Genomic DNA, 24,221 nt, shown 5'->3' on the forward strand with positions numbered 1-24,221 from the left:
AAAAAAAAAAATGGGCTGCTAAGGGGTCAAAGTTAAAAAATTGGTACATTGGTGTCGGCAGATTTTTATCTGTTTTCTGTTTCATGAATGGGCATGCGTGAATGGTTCACATGACAGATTCATTATGTTAAAAATAAGTAGGTTTGAAAACACTTTTTTAAAGATTGTCAAGTCGGCTTAATGGTTATCGTACTTGTGTCACTTTCTTTAGGTTTTGGTTTCGATCTCAGCCCGAGTATTTTATTTTACTTACAAGAAGTGAACTGTTTAGAAAAAACATAATACTTGCATGCATAGGTCTCAGTTTATTTCCGTTTTTTATTTATTTTTTTTTTACTTCATTTTTTTTTTGTAAAGGAATTTAAGATTATGTTTAATATCTACGGTATTTCTGTTTATAGTCAAAAAGAAATCTTCATTAATTAAAAATATAATATTTACGCATATTTTACGACCGGGCAACGCCAGCTGGCCTGCGAGTAGTACAATCCTAACTTTACCTTATTTACTTAGTATAAATATGGACATGTCTGTATATGTATACGGATGTGTGTGTGTGTGTGTGTGTATATATATATATATATATATATACTAGCAAAATGAGTTAAGGCAAAATAGATTCATTGATTGATATGATAATTTAATGAAAAATTCTGCATCATGAAACACTTACTGCCAAGAATTGTATATGTCAACGTAAATAAAAGAATAAATTGTAAGATGGTCAACATCATGAAATTTGGAATATGGACTTTTGTCATTTGCTTGTTATATGCTCTGTAATTACATTGAGCTTTATAAATTAAGGATTAGTATATAAAAGAAGGTGAAATATAATTGAAAGAAAAATCATATTTCCACAGAAATATATATATATATATATATATATATATATATATATATATATATATACTAGCATGGGTGCCCAGCATTGCCCGGGTGTTTGGAGGTGTGTGTTGAGCAAAAAAAAAAAAAAAAAGTGGTAGTAGAAAGGCAGGCTCGAACCCGTACCGCAGCGGAGGAAAAGAATGTGAAAAAAACGTGACGTCTTTGCGGTTACAATCACCGCCAAACCGGAAGTGACGTAGGTTTAAATTAAGGCCAGACAATCGAAAAGAGGGGATGACTTTTGAGAATATCGGCGAAAAAAGCGACTCCTCCCTGTAGAAAAGTGCCCAGTTGAGGGTGAAGAAATTAATGTTTTTAGCCAATTTTTCGGTATTTGTCGTCTGAAGGGTCGAGCTTCAAAACGATACTGATCTTGTGAAAATCCGTCGCCTCTGTGAAAAGTTTTAGGCAGACATGCAAACATACATACATAGATTTATATATTTGTAGCTCAAATTTTAGATCCAAACTGATTAAAAAGCTTGCCCTATCTATGAATACCCTTTATGTAAAATTTCAAATGTTTAGACCAGAAATTGTCTGAGTAATTTGGTAGAGACCGCAGAGGTCAATTTTTTTTTTTTTAACTTTGACCCCTATTATGACCCCTTAAAATTTATTGTTTTGGGCTCAAATCAAGTTATTAAGTTAGATCCATGTCCAAGGAACCTATAACTAAAATTTCAAGTGTTTAGACCCAAAATTGGCGGAGGAGTTTGGCAGAGTTCTCAAAGGTCAAATCGTTGAACTTTGACCCCTTAACCACAAAGATTTTCCGCCATCTCAATACCCTGTGTATCAAATTTCGAGTCTTTAGGCTTAAAATTGAGAGAGTTATTGCACAGGGAAATGTGCACATATACAGACATATAGACACGTTCACTTTTAAAGATATAGATATATCTCACTGATCATCTTATTAAAAACTCGTCATGTTCAGTGAATTTTAGCACAAACTCATTTTCAATCCTGAGTCGTGCTCACTCATTATTCCATTTAAAGATCTTGGAGACTGTTCACGTTCGGTTCTGTAAACAGAAGGAATGCCTCCTGGGTTTGAGCGTGATTAGTCTCTAGGATCTTTGACTAACGTTGCTTTATTTTTATCGCCCCCCCCCTCCCGCCTCCCACAGATACATAACCTAACGCAACGTGATTTTATTTTAAATTGTACATATTTTCGATTCCCCGTTTTTTTTTTTTTTTTTTTTTTTCTTCTCCGAACCAAACCCCTCGATATAGCTTTGAGAAAGCGAGGGTGACTCTCCCACTTTTTTTTCTTCTCTTCTTCCCGTTTACTTTATTTTAAAAAGTTTTTAAAAAGTCTTTCTTAAAAAAAAAAAAAAAGATTAAAAAAAAAACTATATATGATTGCGATATATATATATATATATATATATATATATATATATATATATATATATATATATATATATATATATATATATATATATATCGCAATCATATATATATGAGAAAAAAATCAATGGACACATGTTACCCTTTAACAAAATAGTTTGTTATTTTGAAATATTTTTTTTGTAGAAATGTTTTATAATTTATGCATTAAGTTTTTCCTTCTGATTATTCAAATTGTTTTTATGCATAAATTGAATACGGTAAACTTCAAAATAAGATCATGTTTACATCACACGCCCCAGGCGGAGACAAAAATAAAAAGATCTAAAAATCTCCACTCTTTTCAAAATCACCATTTCTTTTTAAATAGACAAATTAACATTAGCCAGCCATTTCTTTTCTTACTTCATCGCCATTACTAACTACTGTCAACTCCCTTTAATCCATCTACTGCAGCGACTATGACGAAACGTATTTGTTAATTCTTTTGAAGTTCAATCAAAAAAATTACTGATGTGAGTAGCAGAAGAGGATTAGTCAAATGCACTTTATATTTAGTGCTTTGTTATGCAAACGAGTTTGTAGAGGGTGTCCAAAACGTCACTAAAGGATTTTGAACTTAAATAGATTCTTTGTTTTTGATATCTTTCTGTAATTTTAACACACTTTGACTAAAACATTGGCAAAGTTTAAAAAAAAAAAAAAAAATGCAAAATTCAAACAATTTTTATTCATGAAAAATAATGTCTTTTAAATGTTGCACATTTTCAGCCTCGCATATTATTTCTCGCCATGGCAATGTCAAATGACCACCACGTTCCCCAGACTTGACAAGCCCCGACTTTTTCTTGTGGGGATATTTTAAAGAAAAATCCTATGTTAACAAACCCCAAACCCTGCAAGAATTGGCGGAAGACATCCGGAATGAAATAAGGGAGTTAAATCGCAACCCAGTGATTCTGCAATCTGTCATGAATGTTTTGGAAATAGCACAGATATGCGAAGCTGAAAATGGGCAACATTTAAAAAAACATTATTTTTCATAAATGAAGATTATTTGAATTTTTAATTAAAAAAATATATTTCCCAATGTCCTAGTCAGATTGTGTTAAAATTACAGAAAGATATCATAAAAAATAAAGAATCTACATAAGTTCAAAACCCTTCAGTGACTTTTTGAACAGTTTCAAATATTTTTTTCTGTTTTACAATAATCAAAAAGTAATTTCAATATGATTAATGTCAGTGTGTGTGCATGTAAAACAATAAATAATAATCTTAACACTGTACTGCAGTTTCATGGAACATCTAATTGTAAGAATAATATTTTCATTGTCTTTATATATTTGAATGCAAATTGACGAGAAAAAAACCTGAGAATATATATATACTAACATATTATTTTAATTCATGCAGATTACGTATTTATTATTATAGAGACAATTCTTTATCGATTATTATTTCGAACCTAATATATAGTAGTGAGATCAAAACTAAAAATATGACTTGAGTGCTATCAACTAGAATCGAAACCAAAACATACAACTCTCCATCCCCATTTCTTAGCCTCTGAGCCACGTCCATACACATATATTTTCATATCTCATCCCTTTTAAAAACAGTGGAATCGCTCACACACACAATATATATTATATTCACCTATCATCCCTTTTTGAAAAGATGGGATTGCCTGATCCTTGAAGACAAGATTCAAGCAAGCAAGGTCTGCCGGACAGTCTACAGAGTTATATATATATATATATATATATATATATATATATATATATATATATTAGAGATGGGATGATTCCAATATCCCCCCCCCCCACCCGCTTCTCATCTATGTGTTTGATTTTAGTGTGCAGCCGATGGCTGTTTATTTAAATGAATTGGCAATGCCACATTAAGAGTAACTTTTTATTCTGGGAGTTTGGAATTGCCCCAATTTTTGTAACTTGCAAGTAGTGATGGGACGATTCCAGTATTTTTCTCCAATGTTGAAAGAATTACCGATTCCGTTTTATACCTAACAGCTGTGTTTCCAAATTCATACTAATCGGTTAATTTAAGAGAAAATCTTTTTTTCACCCCCAAACAAGGAATATTGTCGTTTAGAACATAAAGAGCTACTATTTGGGATCATGTCTAACAAGGGTGGGAAGTTGAGCAACGAGATATTTTCACATTACATTTAAACCTGCAAATTAGTGAAGTCAGGGAAGCAGGAAAAGAATTCTAAAGTCTAGAAGTCAGCAGGAAAAAATGAATAGAATAAAAGACTTTCCAGCATCTAAGGACCTCAACAGTGAAGAGGAGGTGAAACTTTGCCACTTGTCAGGTTAATCAGGAGTATGTAGGCCTATAACAGAGCGCAGACATGTGTATGGTAGCTGTATGCAAATGACAGAGCTGGGTGCGAGACATCATGGCGAGGAAAGATGGAAAAAGATTTAAAAAAGTAGAACCTGTTCAAAGAGAGAGAGAGAGAGAGAGAGGAGTGGTAATTGAAAGAGTGAAAGAAGGGCAGACATAGACATGTTACACACGGTGGCTAAGGGCGACATGAAAAGGCCTGTAAACAAATGTCCATTGTTTCATTAAAGGAAAAAGGGAGTCGAGTTATTCATTGTTTTGGTTCTTTGCGACAGTGTCTATATGTTAAAACGTGGGTACCGATACAGACCAAGGGGGCACAGGTCCTACGAGTTCATCGGAGCACATTTCATTAAAGTACTTATGTTCAAAAATATTCACATACTTGACTTTATATAAAATAGAAATTGCAGGACACAAAATGACTTCTGGGATTGACGTGCCATAAAACAGAGTTTCCCAAACTTCAGGACACCATGGAGCCCCTGAGCAGGGCAAAGGTTTTCCACTGAGAACTAACAAGATAATTGCTAAAATAAATATGAAAAACATTCATTTCAAATTTTAACACTAACTAATGATAATGTTTACAACCATTTTTTGTTTTTGATTCATCAAAAATTGTTGCAGTTTTTATTAATTTACTTTTTTAGTCTTTTTATGAACCATCCTAAAACTTTACACCTGTAGTTATGTATCGTATCTCCTAGTCCAAAAGATCAATAATCAAATGTCTGCAGCCATTTAATTTTTCAATATAAAGCATTCGACTCTCTTTAAGAAAGGGCTTCCGAAGCCCCTCAGTCTAACTCATGGAGCCCACTTTGGGAAACCATTCTTTGCTGGAAGTAGTATATATTATATTTTGTAATGAACACGGTTCGAGCGGTCACGTTACAATAAATTCTTCTCATACATTTATCCAAATAGTCCTAGTTCTTCTCGTCTTCGTTATTATATGTTCCGATTTTTCACTCCGTTCTGTTTGGAAGTAATCTATGAGTTGCAGTTAATCCATGCCATGGCTTAGATGGTATCACTTTTCATTCGATCTCAATTCATTTTTGTCTTTCACCCTAGTTATTTTTGTATAAATGTTCCTAGTGCCATTACAGTTTGCACGTCCTCTAAACCAGGATTCCCCAAACTTCAGGACACCATGGAACCCTTGAATTAATTTCAAATTTTAACACTAACTAATGATAATGTTTACAACTATTTCTTTGTCTTTGATTCATCAAAAATTATTGCATTTTTTTAAATTAATTTTTAATTTCGTTTTCATGAACCATCCTGAAACTCTTTACACCTGTAGTTATGTATCATATCTTTTTACACCTGTAGTTATGTATCATATCTTTTTTTACACCTGTAGTTATGTATCATATCTTTTTATACCTGTAGTTATGTATCATATCTTTTTTTTTCCACCTGTAGTTATGTATCATATCTTTTTATACCTGTAGTTATGTATCATATCCTTTTTGTAGTTATGTATCATATCTCTTTTCCACCTGTAGTTATGTATCATCTCTTTTTTTACACCTGTAGTTATGTATCATATCTTTTTTTACACCTGTAGTTATGTATCATATCTTTTTTTACATCTGTAGTTAGGTATCATATCTTTTTTTACACCTGTAATTATGTATCATATCTTTTTTTTACACCTGTAGTTATGTATCATATCTTTTTATACCTGTAGTTATGTATCATATCCTTTTTGTAGTTATGTATCATATCTCTTTTCCACCTGTAGTTATGTATCATATCTTTTTTTACACCTGTAGTTATGCATCATATCTTTTTTTACACCTGTAGTTATGTATCATATCTTTTTTTACACCTGTAATTATGTATCATATCTTTTTTTTACACCTGTAGTTATGTATCATATCTCTTTTCCACCTGTAGTTATGTATCATATCTTTTGTTTCCACCTGTAGCTATGTATCATATCTTTTTTTTACACCTGTAGTTATGTATCATATCTCTTTTCCACCTGTAGTTATGTATCATATCTTTTTTTACACCTGTAGTTATGCATCATATCTTTTTTTACACCTGTAGTTATGTATCATATCTTTTTTTACACCTGTAATTATGTATCATATCTTTTTTTTACACCTGTAGCTATGTATCATATCTCTTTTCCACCTGTAATTATGTATCATATCTTTTTTTTCCACCTGTAGCTATGTATCATATCTCTTTTCCACCTGTAGTTATGTATCATATCTTTTTTTTACACCTGTAGTTATGTATCATATCTCTTTTCCACCTGTAGTTATGTATCATATCTTTTTTTACACCTGTAGTTATGTATCATATCTTTTTTTACACCTGTAGTTATGTATCATATCTTTTTTTACACCTGTAGTTATGTATCATATCCTTTTTACACCTGTAGTTATGTATCATATCTTTTTTTTCCACCTGTAGTTATGTATCATATCTTTTTTTTTCCACCTGTAGCTATGTATCATATCTTTTTTTTCCACCTGTAGTTATGTATCATATCTCTTTTCCACCTGTAGTTATGTATCATATCTTTTTTTTCCACCTGTAGCTATGTATCATATCTTTTTTTTACACCTGTAGTTATGTATCATATCTCTTTTCCACCTGTAGTTATGTATCATATCTTTTTTTTACACCTGTAGTTATGTATCATATCTCTTTTCCACCTGTAGTTATGTATCATATCTTTTTTTCCACCTGTAGTTATGCATCATATCATTTTTTACACCTGTAGTTATGTATCATATCTTTTTTTACACCTGTAGTTATGTATCATATCTCTTTTCCACCTGTAGTTATGTATCATATCTTTTTTTCCACCTGTAGTTATGTATCATATCTCTTTTCCACCTGTAGTTATGTATCATATCTTTTTTTTACACCTGTAGTTATGTATCATATCTTTTTTCCACCTGTAGTTATGTATCATATCTTTTTTTACACCTGTAGTTATGTATCATATCTTTTTACACCTGTAGTTATGTATCATATCTTTTTTTACACCTGTAGTTATGTATCATATCCTTTTTTACACCTGTAGTTATGTATCATATCTTTTTTTCCACCTGTAGTTATGTATCATATCTTTTTTCCACCTGTAGTTATGTATCATATCTTTTTTTGCACCTGTAGTTATGTATCATATCTTTTTTTTTTCCACCTGTAGTTATGTATCATATCTTTTTTTTTACACCTGTAGTTATGTATCATATCTTTTTTTTACACCTGTAGTTATGTATCATATCTTTTTTTTACACCTGTAGTTATGTATCATATCTTTTTTCCACCTGTAGTTATGTATCATATCTTTTTTTACACCTGTAGCTATGTATCATATCTCTTTTCCACCTGTAGTTATGTATCATATCTTTTTTTTACACCTGTAGTTATGTATCATATCTTTTTTCCACCTGTAGTTATGTATCATATCTTTTTTTACACCTGTAGTTATGTATCATATCTCTTTTCCACCTGTAGTTATGTATCATATCTTTTTTTTACACCTGTAGTTATGTATCATATCTTTTTTTTACACCTGTAGTTATGTATCATATCTCTTTTCCACCTGTAGTTATGTATCATATCTCTTTTCCACCTGTAGTTATGTATCATATCTTTTTTTACACCTGTAGCTATGTATCATATCTTTTTTTACACCTGTAGTTATGTATCATATCTTTTTTTACACCTGTAGTTATGTATCATATCTCTTTTCCACCTGTAGTTATGTATCATATCTTTTTTTACACCTGTAGTTATGTATCATATCTTTTTTTACACCTGTAGTTATGTATCATATCTTTTTTTACACCTGTAGTTATGTATCATATCTCTTTTCCACCTGTAGCTATGTATCATATCTTTTTTTACACCTGTAGTTATGTATCATATCTTTTTTCCACCTGTAGTTATGTATCATATCTTTTTTTTACACCTGTAGTTATGTATCATATCTCTTTTCCACCTGTAGCTATGTATCATATCTTTTTTTTACACCTGTAGTTATGTATCATATCTTTTTTCCACCTGTAGTTATGTATCATATCTCTTTTCCACCTGTAGTTATGTATCATATCTTTTTTTCACCTGTAGTTATGTATCATATCTTTTTTTTACACCTGTAGTTATGTATCATATCTTTTTTTTACACCTGTAGTTATGTATCATATCTTTTTTTACACCTGTAGTTATGTATCATATCTCTTTTCCACCTGTAGTTATGTATCATATCTTTTTTTTACACCTGTAGTTATGTATCATATCTTTTTTCCACCTGTAGTTATGTATCATATCTTTTTTTACACCTGTAGTTATGTATCATATCTCTTTTCCACCTGTAGTTATGTATCATATCTTTTTTTCACCTGTAGTTATGTATCATATCTTTTTTCACCTGTAGTTATGTATCATATCTTTTTTTTACACCTGTAGTTATGTATCATATCTTTTTTTTAAACCTGTAGTTATGTATCATATCTTTTTCCACCTGTAGTTATGTATCATATCTTTTTTTACACCTGTAGCTATGTATCATATCTCTTTTCCACCTGTAGTTATGTATCATATCTTTTTTTTACACCTGTAGTTATGTATCATATCTTTTTTTTTCCACCTGTAGTTATGTATCATATCTTTTTACACCTGTAGTTATGCATCATATCTTTTTACACCTGTAGTTATGTATCATATCTTTTTTTCCACCTGTAGTTATGCATCATATCTTTTTACACCTGTAGTTATGTATCATATCTTTCTTTACACCTGTAGTTATGTATCATATCTCTTTTCCACCTGTAGCTATGTATCATATCTTTTTTACACCTGTAGTTATGTATCATATCTTTTTACACCTGTAGTTATGTATCATATCTTTTTTTCACCTGTAGTTATGTATCATATCTTTTTTCCACCTGTAGTTATGTATCATATCTTTTTTACACCTGTAGTTATGTATCATATCTCTTTTCCACCTGTAGTTATGTATCATATCTTTTTATACCTGTAGTTATGTATCATATCTTTTTACACCTGTAGTTATGTATCATATCTTTTTATACCTGTAGTTATGTATCATATCTCTTTTCCACCTGTAGTTATGTATCATATCTTTTTATACCTGTAGTTATGTATCATATCTTTTTATACCTGTAGTTATGTATCATATCTTTTCATACCTGTAGTTATGTATCATATCTCTTTTCCACCTGTAGTTATGTATCATATCTTTTTATACCTGTAGTTATGTATCATATCTCTTTTCCACCTGTAGTTATGCATCATATCTTTTTATACCTGTAGTTATGTATCATATCTCTTTTCCACCTGTAGTTATGTCTCATATCTTTTTTTACACCTGTAGTTATGTATCATATCTTTTTCCACCTGTAGTTATGCATCATATCTTTTTATACCTGTAGTTATGTATCATATCTTTTTTTACACCTGTAGTTATGTATCATATCTTTTTCCACCTGTAGTTATGTATCATATCTCTTTTCCACCTGTAGTTATGTATCATATCTTTTTACACCTGTAGTTATGCATCATATCTTTTTATACCTGTAGTTATGTATCATATCTCTTTTATACCTGTAGTTATGTATCATATCTCTTTTCCACCTGTAGTTATGCATCATATCTTTTTTTACACCTGTAGTTATGTATCATATCTCTTTTCCACCTGTAGTTATGTATCATATCTTTTTTACACCTGTAGTTATGCATCAGATCTTTTTTTTTTATTTTCAGTAAAAAAGATCAATAATTAAACGTCTACAGCCATTTAATTTTTCCATAAAAAGTAGTTGGTCCTATTAAAGAAAGGGCTTCCGGAGCCCCTAAGCCTCATTCATGGAACCTCAAGGCTCCATGGAGCCCACTTTGGGAAACCCTGCCATAAAAAAAATCTTAATCCCTGCTTTACTAATTTCATTAGACATAGAAAGGGAATGAAAGAAAGAAGTACAGACGAAAATGGAGATAAAAAAAAACAAATGTAACTTTTGTGCTGGACTTGTTTTTCTACTTACATTTTTTTGAATTGGACTCAATCCAACATCAGTTTTGCTAATTAATTTTAACTAGAGACGCGAGTTGATGTTCTATTTATAAGACAACAAACGTTTCTCTGTTTATTAGTTTTTCTAATAGCAGCCCTAGAATCTATATCAATTATAAATCATTGTATCCTGAGGATTATTTATAACAAAGGAAATATTTACACTTAAACAATCCCATTGTGATATCGAATCAATCTAAAAGCTGTTCCTTGACTTTATAATCAATCGAGGGAGATAATTCTTTTAAACTATTCACACATTAAACAAAAAAAGAATTTTCAATAGATAATGCAAAATCTGACCTAAGGATTTGCTGAAAAAAATCTAACCTGAGGATTTGCTGAAAGCATAAAGATTCTCCTAAAAATGAATTGGCTATGATGGTATGATCATCCTCCGGAGTAAATCGTTACAGAAGAATGAATGTCTTCAATACCGGGAAGTTTGTCGAGCCAAAGAGAACTTGAAAGCAGTTGATTGGACAAGACTGTAAAAAGTAGGAGTTGTAGAGAGTTGACCCATTGAATTGTGAGGATTGGGGAGTAAATGTTGTGAAATATTAAAAAAAAAGAAAAAAAAAGTCTAACTTCTGGACAAGAGAAAAATGAATTAAATCGAGAGTGAGCGACAGAGAAAGTTACATAAAGAGAGAGAGAGAGAGAGAGAGAGAGAGAGAGAGAGAGAAAGGGGAAACTAAAAGAGAAACAGAATAAAAGGGTTAAAAAGGATAAAGAATGCGAGAAAAAGAAAAAAGAGAGAGAGAGAGAAAGAGAGAGAGAGAAAGAGAAAGAAAAAAATTTAGATCCTATTATAGTAGACTCTTACATTTCAAATGCCAATACGCCTTTTCTTTTTTCTTTGAGTGAAAAAAAATAGAATTTAATAAAGGTTATTTATTCTACACTAGCAAGGCCACTCGGCGTTGCTCAGGACTGTATAAAACAATGAGAAAAATTTTAAACATGCCTGTTATTCTTAGGATAGAGGAATTTTTGATATCTACATATCATTTGCCATCTTGAGCAAAGAAATATTTTACCTACTCTAGGACGGGTGCTAAATTTTCGATATGTCACAGGTAAGAGTGTGTTTTTTTTACATCAGAGTGCAATAGTGAAGAAGCACCGGATTTTTTTATATAAATGTTATACTACTCGAATATATTACGTGATTTTCGATTTTGATAACTTATGTACGTCACAGATAAGAATTTGTTTGTTTTTCATATGGGTACTTCACTGTATAAGTACCTTATTTCCTGGATAGAATACTGTAGAAGTAGCATTTTTTCTAATTTAAAAATGAAAGAACTCGATATTTTTAAGTAATTTTCTGTCGTGCTAAATTTTCTGTGCGTCTAGAGTAAGAATTTGTTTATTTCATCTATTGCTATAGTGAAGAAGCACCTTATTTCTCATTTAAAAGTCATGCTATTCGATTATATAACTTGATTTTCAGTTTTAATGACTTTTATGCACGTCACAGGTAGGATTTGATTTGTTTTTCACATGAGTACTATACTACACAAGTACCTTATTTCTTGGGTAGGATAATGTATAAGTACCTTATTTATTATATATAGATGAAACTACTCGTTGATTTTGCATAATTTTCTGTTGTGTGAACTTTTCCTTATGTCAGAGGTGAGAGTTTATTATAGCACTCTATTATAAAAACAATCTTTTATAATAGAGTGCTATAATAATCTTTTCTCTACCCTGCAACCCCTCTCCCACAGAAGAGACGTTGCGAGCCTATCCTTGTTTTATCGTTATTTTCATGGCAGGTGCTCGTCTGAACTCCAATCCCTGGTCCCCCCTCGCCAATCTTTCACGAAAAACACCCGTCTAGCTGAATCCACTGTGAAAAATTTCCCCCACTCTATATCTGTGCCTAAATCAAAACGCGGATTTCATGAGCAAAGCTTCTTTCTTAGAACTGCACGCCTGTGGAACTCTGTTCCGTCTGCCTGCTTCCCTCCGGACTACAACTTGGATGTCTTCAAGTCTAATGTTAACAAATTCCTAATGAACCGCCCCCCTAATTAAACACTTCATAAAATCTCCTCACTAACGTGATGTACTTACAATAACCCTTATCCCTGAGTGGCTTCCGGGCCTTGATAAGTGGTGATCACTGTGTAAAAAAAAAAAATAAATAAATAAAGAAGCACTTTATTTCTTATATAAATGTAATACCACTCGAATATATTATATAATTTTCGGTTTGGATTACTTTTATGTACGCCACAGGTAAGATTTCCTTTGTTTTTCATATGGGTACTATACTGCACAAGTACCTTATTTCTTGGGTAGGATACTGTAGAAGCACCTTTTTTTCTAATGTAAAAATGAAAAAACTTGCTACGTTTATGTAATTTTCTGTTGCGTTACATTTTCTGTACATCAGGAGTAAGAATTTGATTGTTTTGTTATCTGGGTGCTATAGTGAAGAAGCACCTTATTTCTCATATGTAAAACATACTACTCGAATATTACAAGTGATTTTCGGTTTTAATAACTTCCATGTATGTCACAGGTAAGATTTTCTTTGTTTTTTCATGAGTACTATACTACACAAGTACCTTATTACTTTGATAGAATTTCTTGTACACATAAATACATTAAAAACTGATCATTGTATGAGATTTTTGGAATATGACTATACAAATATACAACCATATATAATACATTAAATTTATAATGATCAGTTAATTAGTATAGGAGTGAATGTAATACATACAAATATATAAGTATATACTATACTAATCATTCATAATGATCGGTTAATTAGTTCAGGAGTGATTCCAATACATAAAAATATATAAACATATACGCATAATTAAAATTCATAATGATCGGTTAATTAGTTTAGGAGTGGATCCAATACATACAAATGTATAATCATAGAAACATATTTAAAATTCATAATGATCTGTCAATTAATTTAGGGATAAATCCAAGACATAGAAATATATAAACCTATACACATAATTAATATTCTTAATGATGGGTTAATTAGTTTAGGAGTAGATCCAATACAAATGCAATTACTTGATCTATTTACATGATTTTTGGAATGTAACAAATAAGCTGATATATCATATATATTTTGAATATGACATTTTCGTTACGTAAATCAAAAACATTTTTCTGTATTTTTTAAATAAAAGCGTTCTTGTGTGTTTATTACATAGCATTTAAAAATCAAGAATATCAGAATGTTAAAAAAAAAAAAAATTATGGCGATCGAAACCGCAACATTTGTGCTAGTAAACGGTCACGATAGCCATTGCATCAGTGGGACAAAGGCGTTAAAAGCATTGTGAAATATCTAAATAAATAGATTTCTCTTTTACTCGATGTATGCATGCGCACAACGTCGCTATGCTCGTCAAAGTGTCATTTCTTTCAAGTTTTAACCCCTTTTTTGAACTCCTTAGCAATTGTTTTAGCCGATTATATACCTCTAATAAAATTCTGCAGCAAAAATGCAATCTTTTGAGCTATTGCACCTTGTCCAACGATCATCCGTTTAGGAGGAGATACAATTTGAAAAACAGAGACAGACACCCAGACACAGTGAGTTTTATATATTAGATTACACACAATGTTTTTAACTTATATTTTACCAGCCTAGGTGCCCGGCGTTGCCCAGAGGTTTGAGGTGCGTGTTGAGCAAAAAAAAAAAAAAAAGTTGTAGTAGGCAGGCAGGCTCGAACCCGTACCGCAAAGGAGGAAAAGAAAGTGAAAAAAAAATGTGATGTCTTTGCTGTTGTGCCCATCGCCAAACCGGAAGAGACAAATGTTTAAATTAAGGCTAGTCGATCGAAAAGAGGGGATGACTTTTGAAACTATCGGCGAAACAAGCGACCCCCTCCCTGTAGAAAAGTGCTCAGTTAATGGTGAAGGAATTAATGTTTTTAACCAATTTTTTTATATTTGTCGTCCGAAGGGTCGAGCTTCAAAACGATACTGGTCTCATGAAAATCCATCGTCTCTGTCGAAAGTTTTTGCGAAACATACATTTAAACAGACAGGTAAGATTTACATTATAGATGTTATTCTTCAATGTGGGTAATGCCAAGTATTCTAGTAATTTTCTACATTACATTAACCATTTGTTTATTTTTCATTAAAAATAAATTCTAGTCAAATCTATTAATCATTAAGGCTATGACAACAGCATATTCTTTTCCTTGTTTTGATTCTCAGGTATATATCCATTGATATCTTATGTTTTTATGTAGAGTGATGTAATCCTTGGTTGATTAATTGTGTCTGTGTCGGATATATACTCGAGAGTAAAAACAATGGAAAGAATATGCTGTTGTCATATCCCTATTAATCACTTAAATGAATTTTGCTTAAGAAATTATGATCAATAATTGCACAACAAACTCAATTATAAATGCTCTCCACATAAAATGTCCTCCGCACTGAAAATAAAAAAAAACAGGATGTAACTTTCTTATTGCATTGAAGGAGGAGTTCAGGATCAAACCCTGATCCCTACGTGCATGTGTGGCCCTTCTTCCACCAGGAAAGAAAAAGGTAGAATGATGTAATAGTTGTGTAGTAAAAAAATAAAAAAAAGTCACAAAAACCAAAAGAAAAACTATTTTGGTTAAAAAAAAAAAAATTGAATAAAAAAGAAAAAAAAGAAAGAAAAACCATAGGCTTCATACTTGACTTGACTTATAAACTTTATATCTTGCCAAAGATCTTGAATTGAAAAAGGTTTCAAAACTATTTCTTTAAATCTATGGAGAAATCTGTGTTATTTGGATTCTTCAGACTACCGTTCTCATCTCCAGAGTTATTTTTACAACGTTTCAGCCAACATAATCTCCAACCTTCTTCAGAGGCATTCTGTCAAATTCGGAAATCTTGCTGTCGATATTGGGAATCTGCTCAAAATTTTGAACAGAATCCTTTATTTAATCCTCAAGAGTAGAATGCTCTCGTTCTGTCAGCCACGACTGACAAGAAATCCTGAATAATTCACAATTGTATTTTGAGTGCTAACTGCAAGGATTTGTGGTGTAGTGGATAGAGTACTTAACACGGCATAATCAGGTTGACACACCGGTTCTCGCCAGATCACCAAAGTTAAGCAACATACCAGATGGGTGACCATTTGAGAAGGCTAGGCGCTCTATGTGCCTTTTGGTAAGGTTGGGCATGGGGCCAGCACCGTCACCCCGAAAAAAGAACTCCTTGCTACAAAAGCATCTACAAAAGTTGTGGATGGCCTATGCCCCCCACCCCCAGGGGCTCAAGGGCTAGGGATGGATGGATGGATGGATGGATAGAGTACTTGGTAAAATTCAGTTGTAAGTTACACTCCTTTGGAGGTCGAAGGTTCAATCCTCAGTGTGGGTGACACTCAAAACACAATTGCAAATTACTTTGGACTTCTACCCAGTCATGGCTGATGAAAACTCAGGAATCTGCACAGAATTTTGAACGGAGCACTTTATTTAATCCACAAGAGTAGCATGCTCTCGTTCTGTCAGCCATGACTGGGTAGAAGTCCGAAGTAATTATTTACAATTATATTTTTGAATGTTACCTACAATGAGGATTGAACCTTCAACTTTCAGAAGAGTGTTACTTTACAACTGAATTGTACCCAAGGACTTTATTCACTATACTAGGAGTCCTTGCAAGGATGTACAAACATACACCTGAAGAAGGTCGGAGGTTACATTGACCGAAACATGAAAATAACACTCAAGATGAGAACAGTAGTCTTAAGAAGAGAAATAATCAATCCTCATCTCAAAAATCCAGACACATAATACAGAGAAATTATTGTGGCAGGCAATGTTTACTATAATAATGGAAAAAAATATCAGGAATTTTTTTAATTTATTTTTTACAAAGGAGTCAACACTTATCAAGACCCGTAAGCTACTCAAGGATAAGGGTTGATGGGTATACATAAGTAGTGGAAATTTTGTAAATTGGATTAATTAGGAGGATGGTTCATCAAAAACTTGTTTACATTGGACTTGAAGACAATCAAATTGTAGTCAGCTGGAAAGCAGGCAAACAGAAGAGAGTTCCATAGGCGTGGGGTTCTAAGAAAGAAGCTTTGTTTGTGGAATCTACATTTAGGTTTAGGCACAGATAAAGAGTGTGGGAAATTATTGATGGTGGTTTTGGCTAGACGAGTGTTTTTCATGAAAGTTTGACGAGGAAGGACCATAGATTGAAGCTCAGACAAGCAACTGCCAAGAAAATAATGATAAAACAGAGAAGGCTCACAATGTCTCTTCTGTGAGAAAGAGGTTGCAGGGAAGAGAAAAGGGCACCCCCTCCCCAACTAAGCTACGAAGTCTATTTTGAACTATGTCAAGGCAGGATAAGCTGCTTCTAACAGCTCCTGCCCGGATGTGACAACAGTACTCCATCATTGTAGCCTTTGATATTCCAAAAATGATTTTGAAGTTTTTAAATTTGCAGATAGTTAGTTTAGAGTAGAACGAACTTTTATTTTCATGATTTTCAAAATTGTTGTCAATAAAACTGAATATATTTTTGCATAGATCATCATCATCATCATCATCATGAATTGCATCTTCCGCTTGGTGCGGATTGCGAATCCATGTGACTTATGTTTTTGCCATTCCTTCTGATCCAGGGAAAGTTGGTTGATCGATGTCCAACTGTTTAGAGATGTCCAATCAAATTTCTGTTTTCTCTCCATCTTCTCCTTGGCTTTCCTCTGCAACTTTTGCCTTCTAACATGCCCTCAAGAGAGGAAACATCACATGCATCCCCGCAGTGATTTAGTCCACAATACATTGTAATTTACATTACACTGCAGAGAACCTACGATTGATTTTGTAAAATTATTTGTTTACATAACGGCTTGAATTAAAGTTTTTAAAAAAGATTTAGTATCATGGTTTAATTGTGCTCTAAACAAAAACATTCATTTCGAATGTATAAGGATGGTTACTTTGGTCAAAATTGAATTGTTCATTCGTTAATCAAATTTTTTTTTCAGATATCGATTTTCGGTACTTAGTGGAGGCATTCTGATATCTAAGAACACTGCCAGACACATAAGTACATTTGTGTGAATTTTTTTTTTTTTTTTTTTTTTTTTTAATTGGCCCAGCCGTTTTGGAGTCCACAGAGAACAAACTCGCACACAAAGTGCCTTCTATTATATAAATCTGACCTGTTTAAATGTATGTATGGGTTCGAGCCTGCCTGCCTACTACCACTTCTTTTTTTTTTTTTTCTGCTCAACACATATCTCCAAACACCCGGGCAATGAGGCTAGTTTATATATAAATAGAGAATAAGCAACGATTTTTCAGTCATTTTTTTAAATGTCGATTTAATGTGTTTAAAACAAAGCTAAACACAATTTTTTACTGCACCATTGAAAAACAATATAAATAAAAGCGATTCCCAAAGCCAATTAGGATAAAAATAATAAATACAAGTTGGCATAACTTTACAATTTATAAGTTAAAATTAAAAAAAAAATAAAATAAAGGAAAAAAAAAAAAGAAAAAAAAAGAAAGATATTTTGGGCGAGGTTTCTTATCGGATCTTTAAACAGCAATGCACATTCATCCCTATATACGGCCGCATCAGGTGACATGAAAATTTCAGTTGCGACATTTTTACACGCTAAACAAGTCGTGGTGTCTGATGGCTAAAACAACACACAGAAAAGTGCCAAGATGTTTAGATAAGCTAACCAGGCGCTTTACCAAATAACAAGTCCAAAATAATGAGCCATCAGACATTCCCAATGACAACAAAAAAAAAATATATATATATATATCCACATTCTTTGACAGTCCCCTGGTTTCTTTAAGCCATTGAAATGCATTACCAGGGACTGCTTCACTGCAGACTACTACATGCAATCCAATAAAAAATAATCTTTTCTTTTCCCTATACCATCTTTCTCTATTCCTTTTTTTTTTTTTTCTTATTCACCTCATACAACCCACATTGTCACTTGGATGCTAAGGGTAAGGGGCTACTATTTGTGATCATGTCTACAAGGGCACTATTCAGAGAGTTCAGCAGCAAGATGTTTGGCGAATGCTGGCTTTGCAGAGATACAGAGTACTGTCTGCCATAGTAAGTGCTGGACTGAAATCCAATCTCTGCTGCCTCCCCGCCTTATAAAACATTCACAACAAGAACTCATCTTTTTACCACCACTGCAAAGAGCGTTCCTTTTTTTCTTCTGTGTACCTAGAAGAAATATCCACATTCTTTGAATCAGCGAGTCCATTAGAATGTTTATCCAAACCCATATGGTATAGCTGAATTATATCTGATGTTGAGCCACCAATTTATGAGATTTTGAGAATGTAAGATCATCTCTTTCGTTACTATTATTCCGAAGACAACTCTAATCTAAAATGGTAGTACCTGCCAGGGCCAGATCTGGGGTTGAATAGAATCTAACATTTACAGATTATTTACAAAATATTTGCTTACAGAACAAATTAAGATAATTTACTAGTTTAAGAGCATACATTATTTATAGAGAGATAATTAAATAATTAGCGTCTATTTATATGTGGATGGAACATTCTAGAATTTCTAAAATAGACCACTATGACTTGGAACTTTCTGGAACCCTTGGAAAAAGAACACCTTTCTGTTCTATTTTTAGAACTTTCAAGAAACGCTTAAAAATAATCTTTTTATTTTCTAATTGTAATGTATTTTAATAGTAAATGTTTTTTTTATATCATTTCTTATTATTTATTATTATATTAATTTTATATTATTATTTATATATTTTTATATTTATTTTAGATTTATATTATACTAGAGGGGGGGAGACACCAAGCTTTGCTTGGTCATAAATGCGCTTAAATATAATATATTAATTTGTCCAGATTTCGTATATATTATTATAGAGTCGTGATTTCAAAAGTAAAAAAAAAAAAAAAAAGTACTTGGGTGCCATCAGCTAGAATCGAAACCAAAAGCAAAACTGTAGCATTCAAAGCTGGTGACGTTACCACTGTACCAATGCGACATGCATGTGAACTGATTAAAAATAAACTAAGATAAATGTACAAAATGTATAACGACTTTTTTTCAATTTTGACACTTAAAAACTATTTTAACCGGCTAAAAGAATGGTCCATAAAAAATCCAATCATTTGAGGCTCCTAGCGCTGCTTTGTGACTTTTAGTTTTGGAAGAGATAGAGTTTGAAAATATGGAGACGGACAGGCATAGTGGGGGTACCCGGCGTTGCCCGGGTGTGAAGAGGTGGTGTAATCAGGAACACTGGCGCGGGCATGGGGATCGAAACAACAGTAAACAGCCCAGGTGGAGAGAAGTATTAAAAAAAAAGTAGTAGGTTGGCAGATTCGAACCCATAATGCGAAGAAGGAAAAGAAGGTGAAAAAAAACCCTAACGTCTTAGCTGATGCGTCCATTGCGAAAACGTAAGTCGCGAGCGTTGAAATTAAAAGTAATCAATCGTAAGGAGACGATGACTTGCAAAATGTCAACGAAGAAAACGACCCCTCCTTGTAGAAAACTGCCCAGTTGAAGGTGAAGGAATTAATGTTTTTGACCAATTTTTGGATATTTGTTGTCCAAGAGACCGAGCTTTAAAATGATATCGATCTCGCCACATTCTGACGCGTCTGTCGAAAGTTTTTGTGAGGCATACAAACACACACACACACACATTTTGCCTTTTATATAATAGACTAGCAGGGCTACCCGGTGTTGCTCGGGACCGTATAAACAATGAAAAAACAAAAACAGATATTGAACATATGTTTTATTCTTAGGGGAGAGGAATCTTTCATCTCAAGTTTTAGCGTTACAAACAAACATTTGTCTTTTATATATATATAGATAATGACAGGTTTTTTTGGGGCCCCCCTCGAAGATAACTGATCAGTTGACCAACTTCTAGTGGTCCGTTTGACGTGAAATTTCGATATTTGTCATCCGGGTGATGGGGCTTCGATATGATACCAAATTTTTCAAGTTTGGTTCCGTCTTTCAAAAGTTTTAGCGTTACAAACAAACATACATACATACACACAGACGTTTGGCTTTTATATATATAGATTACTAGCAGGGCTACCCGGCGTTGCTCGGGACCGTATAAACAATGAAAAAACAAAAGCAGATATTGAACATATGTTTTATTCTTAGGGGAGAGGAATCTTTCATCTCAAGTTTTAGCGTTACAAACAAACATTTGTCTTTTATATATATAGACTAGCGAGGGATATTCAGCGTTGCCCGGGTGTTTGGAGGTGTGTAAAAAAAAAGCAAGTATGAGGATCGAACCTGAACCGTTGAGGCAAAGTTGTGAAAAAAAAAACCGTGCGACGTTAACGATTGCCCCACCGCGACATGTTTATGGAAACACGTTTGAATTTATTTAATTAGTTGGATTTAGCAGGTGCCCGTTTTAAATGAGGTCAAGTTTTGACTGCGGGATAGTATTCATTTACTGCTGAACGCCCCCCCCCCCGGAAGATGTTATAGGAAAAAGACTAAGCCATATGCGGCGAGTGACAAATATTGAATATTTATCTTCCCAAAATCGACCAAATTAAATAGACAGACGAGCTTCGTTGTTAACTATGAGATATTACGATTTGTATATGATATAAAAAGTTTTAAAAAGTTGTGAACCGACCGACCGTTTCTGTGAAAGAAGCCTTTTGTAGACACACAGAAAAAGCGAACATACATACATACATTTTCGCTTTTATATTTATAGATTTATGTAAGGAATTGTAATTTCTTCATATTTTAAATAGGAAAATGTTCTCTCATAACACTGGAGGGGGGGGGAAGATAAAGAAATCCTAGGATCACTTTATCTTCTCCTTCCTGAGAGGATCAGATTGAAATACTCTTCGCTTTTTGAATATGCATCAATTTAAAAATAAATACCAACAACTATTTTAGATTTTTATTTATTTTAGATTTTTATACTAATAGGGTCACCAAAGGTCACAAGGGTAAGGGTTAAAATTGTCGAATGTCGGATGAACACTGTTGGTGAAATCGGCAGAATTTGATGAGTTAAGAAGACGGTTCAACAAGTATTTGTTAATGTTGAACATAAAGATGACCTTGTTGTGTTTAGATGGAAATCAGTCCCGTGGTAACTTGTTCTGCAGATGGGAAGTTCTTAGAAATAAACTTTGTTCATGGAAGTTCCATTTGGTTTTAGTTACACAGAGGAAGTGAACAGAGTTTTTTTGTAACGGTTGTACAACAAAAACGTGTTTGTTCGATCCGTGTGTGCTTAGCGATGACAATGCTGTTTAATGCGAAAGATGTCGAAGGTTTTTATCCACAAAACTCACAGATATGAGAATGCATCAAAAAAATAAATAAATAAATAAAAAATTTTTTTAAGTTGCTTTTCTTGGAAACCGCCCAAGGCCATCGGCCAATTATATACGCAGTGAGAAACCTTTTGTTTTGAATTCTTCATTTTCTTTTTGTAATTTCAAGACTTGGATTAAAACGCATTTAACCTTTTTATGTCAGGAAAGCATTACTTGATTGTGAAAAAAATAGATTACAATTTAAAAGATTGCATATCTTTTTTTTTTTTTTTTTAATTTACTTATCATTTTGCTCTAATTGGGGTTGGAGCATCCTACCAGATGTCAGAGATTCACCCGCTATCTCATATATTCCAACCGTCTCTTTAAGTGCAATTGTTTATATCTCACTTGCACTTGGTTCACCGGGTATCTTCACCGCATATATGTGCCAGATAGTTTGGAAATTCTTTTTCAGGAGTCATCCTATAATTACTGGAATGATGGCAATCTTCCTAAGATTCCAGTTTTTTTTTTCATGTTGTACATAAAACGTTGGTATTTTGTTATCTTTTCCAATTTATGGCCACTTATGAAAATTAAAATCAAGATATAATGATACTGAACTTCACGTCTAGAATCCTTATTCCAATTTTGATCAAAACCCACGACATGATTTTCATTCTAGAAAATGTCTAAAATTTAAGACTTAAACTTAGAGAGTTTTTATAAGAAATTGAAATTCAAGGAATCTTGGTTTAAGACTATGGATTAAATTTAATGCAAATCTGAAATATTTTAATTTCCAGATAGAAGGTTGTGTTCATGTTATGTCCTCTCATAAAATCCTTTAAAATAATCCAAAGAATCTGAAATTTGAGGAATATTCTTTCATTGATGTTTAATAACTATTCGTAAAATTTCACAAAAATCAGAGGTATACAAATTTTTGTGAAGGGCTTCCACCCTCTCTTTATCCCCTTTACATTAAACTAAATATTGCCTACATTACACACCCTTATGCTGAGCAACCGTGTTCCAAATTCCAGTACGTAGAAATATAGAAATATACACACATGCCCAACACCAAATAAAAGGCATGGACCACAAGTACTTATTTTCTTTTATAGTTTACACAAGCAATTCTAACTTAAGTCCCTCAGAATATACTACTAAGGTAAAAAAAAATTATATTCCGCCAGTGTTCACACTGATATCCATATAATTTAATAAAATTACACTAATAATTCTTATCAGATTTAGTCTCCTAAAAAAAAAAAAAAAAAATTAATAAATAAATAAAAAAAAATTAAAAAATCTCTATATATAAAAGGCAAAATGTGTGTGACCATTTCGTGTATGTCTTCAAAAGGCTTTTCGAGCACATGCTCCCGGGGTCGTTACTATCGTTTAAAACTGTGTATATTGGTCCTAGATAATAATATGTAGGATTTAGGAACGCATGTAGCTTATAGATTTATTTACGTCGACTTTTACAAAATTATTGCTATTTTGGCTTCTCGCGTGTTGATTGTGCTTTTTAGTATAAATAAACTAAACTCAAACGACGTCTTCTCGGCATTGCGCCGGGAAAAACGTCCAGAAGCAATCAGCTTTGATCAATGTTGTACATCAGACAATTGTTATTCAATCTGGACAATTATGAGCTGGTTCCCCTCCCCCCAACATCTGTTGTGGGATAAAAACAAAACCGTCAAACTTGGGTAAACAACTGCGTGACTTCTATTTGACCTTCTTAATTAGGTCAAATGGAAGCAGCAGAGTTAACTTTTATTGCGCACGCCTGTTTTTCATAGTTCAATAAATAAATTCAAACCTGGGAATCTCGTATGTATGTCGCGGTGACCTAATGGGTAACGTTGCCCATTTTTTTTTTTTTTTCACACATTAATTTCCAACTCAAGGGTACGGGTTCGATTCTCATAGTTACCTACCAAAACATTTTTTTTTTATTAACCCCCCCCCAGAGTTTTGATTTACCTCAAGACACCCGGGCATCGCCAGGTACCCCCAGCTAGTAAATAATAAAAAAAGTTATAATAGTAATTAAGGTAGTACTTCCATACTCCCTCAAAATCCCAAATTAAATCATTATCATATTCAGTTTAGTGTCCGTTAGCATGTGTTGGACGGCTCTCAGAAATGGACTTCCAAATTAATCTACCTTTAGCTAGGTCTTTATTTAT

The 24,221-nt window shown here is 32.8% G+C and overlaps 1 protein-coding gene and 1 long non-coding RNA gene across 4 annotated transcripts in view; both read right to left on the reverse strand.

Moving 5' to 3' along the window:
• LOC145258119 (PP2C-like domain-containing protein CG9801) overlaps positions 1-24,221 on the reverse strand; it is a 372,863-nt gene that overhangs the window by 169,446 nt on the left and 179,196 nt on the right. The gene's annotated exons all lie outside the window — the stretch shown is intronic.
• LOC145258120 (uncharacterized) lies at positions 6,832-10,309 on the reverse strand. The gene is made up of 2 exons (XR_013864049.1): positions 9,433-10,309; positions 6,832-9,253 (listed from the first exon to the last, which is right to left on the reverse strand). It is a non-coding gene; the product is annotated as an uncharacterized LOC145258120 (long non-coding RNA).

Source organism: Euprymna scolopes, chromosome 33 (genome assembly GCF_053919585.1).
Source record: "Euprymna scolopes isolate OS-2025 chromosome 33, ASM5391958v1, whole genome shotgun sequence".
In the NCBI taxonomy this organism is placed as follows: domain Eukaryota; kingdom Metazoa; phylum Mollusca; class Cephalopoda; order Sepiida; family Sepiolidae; genus Euprymna; species Euprymna scolopes.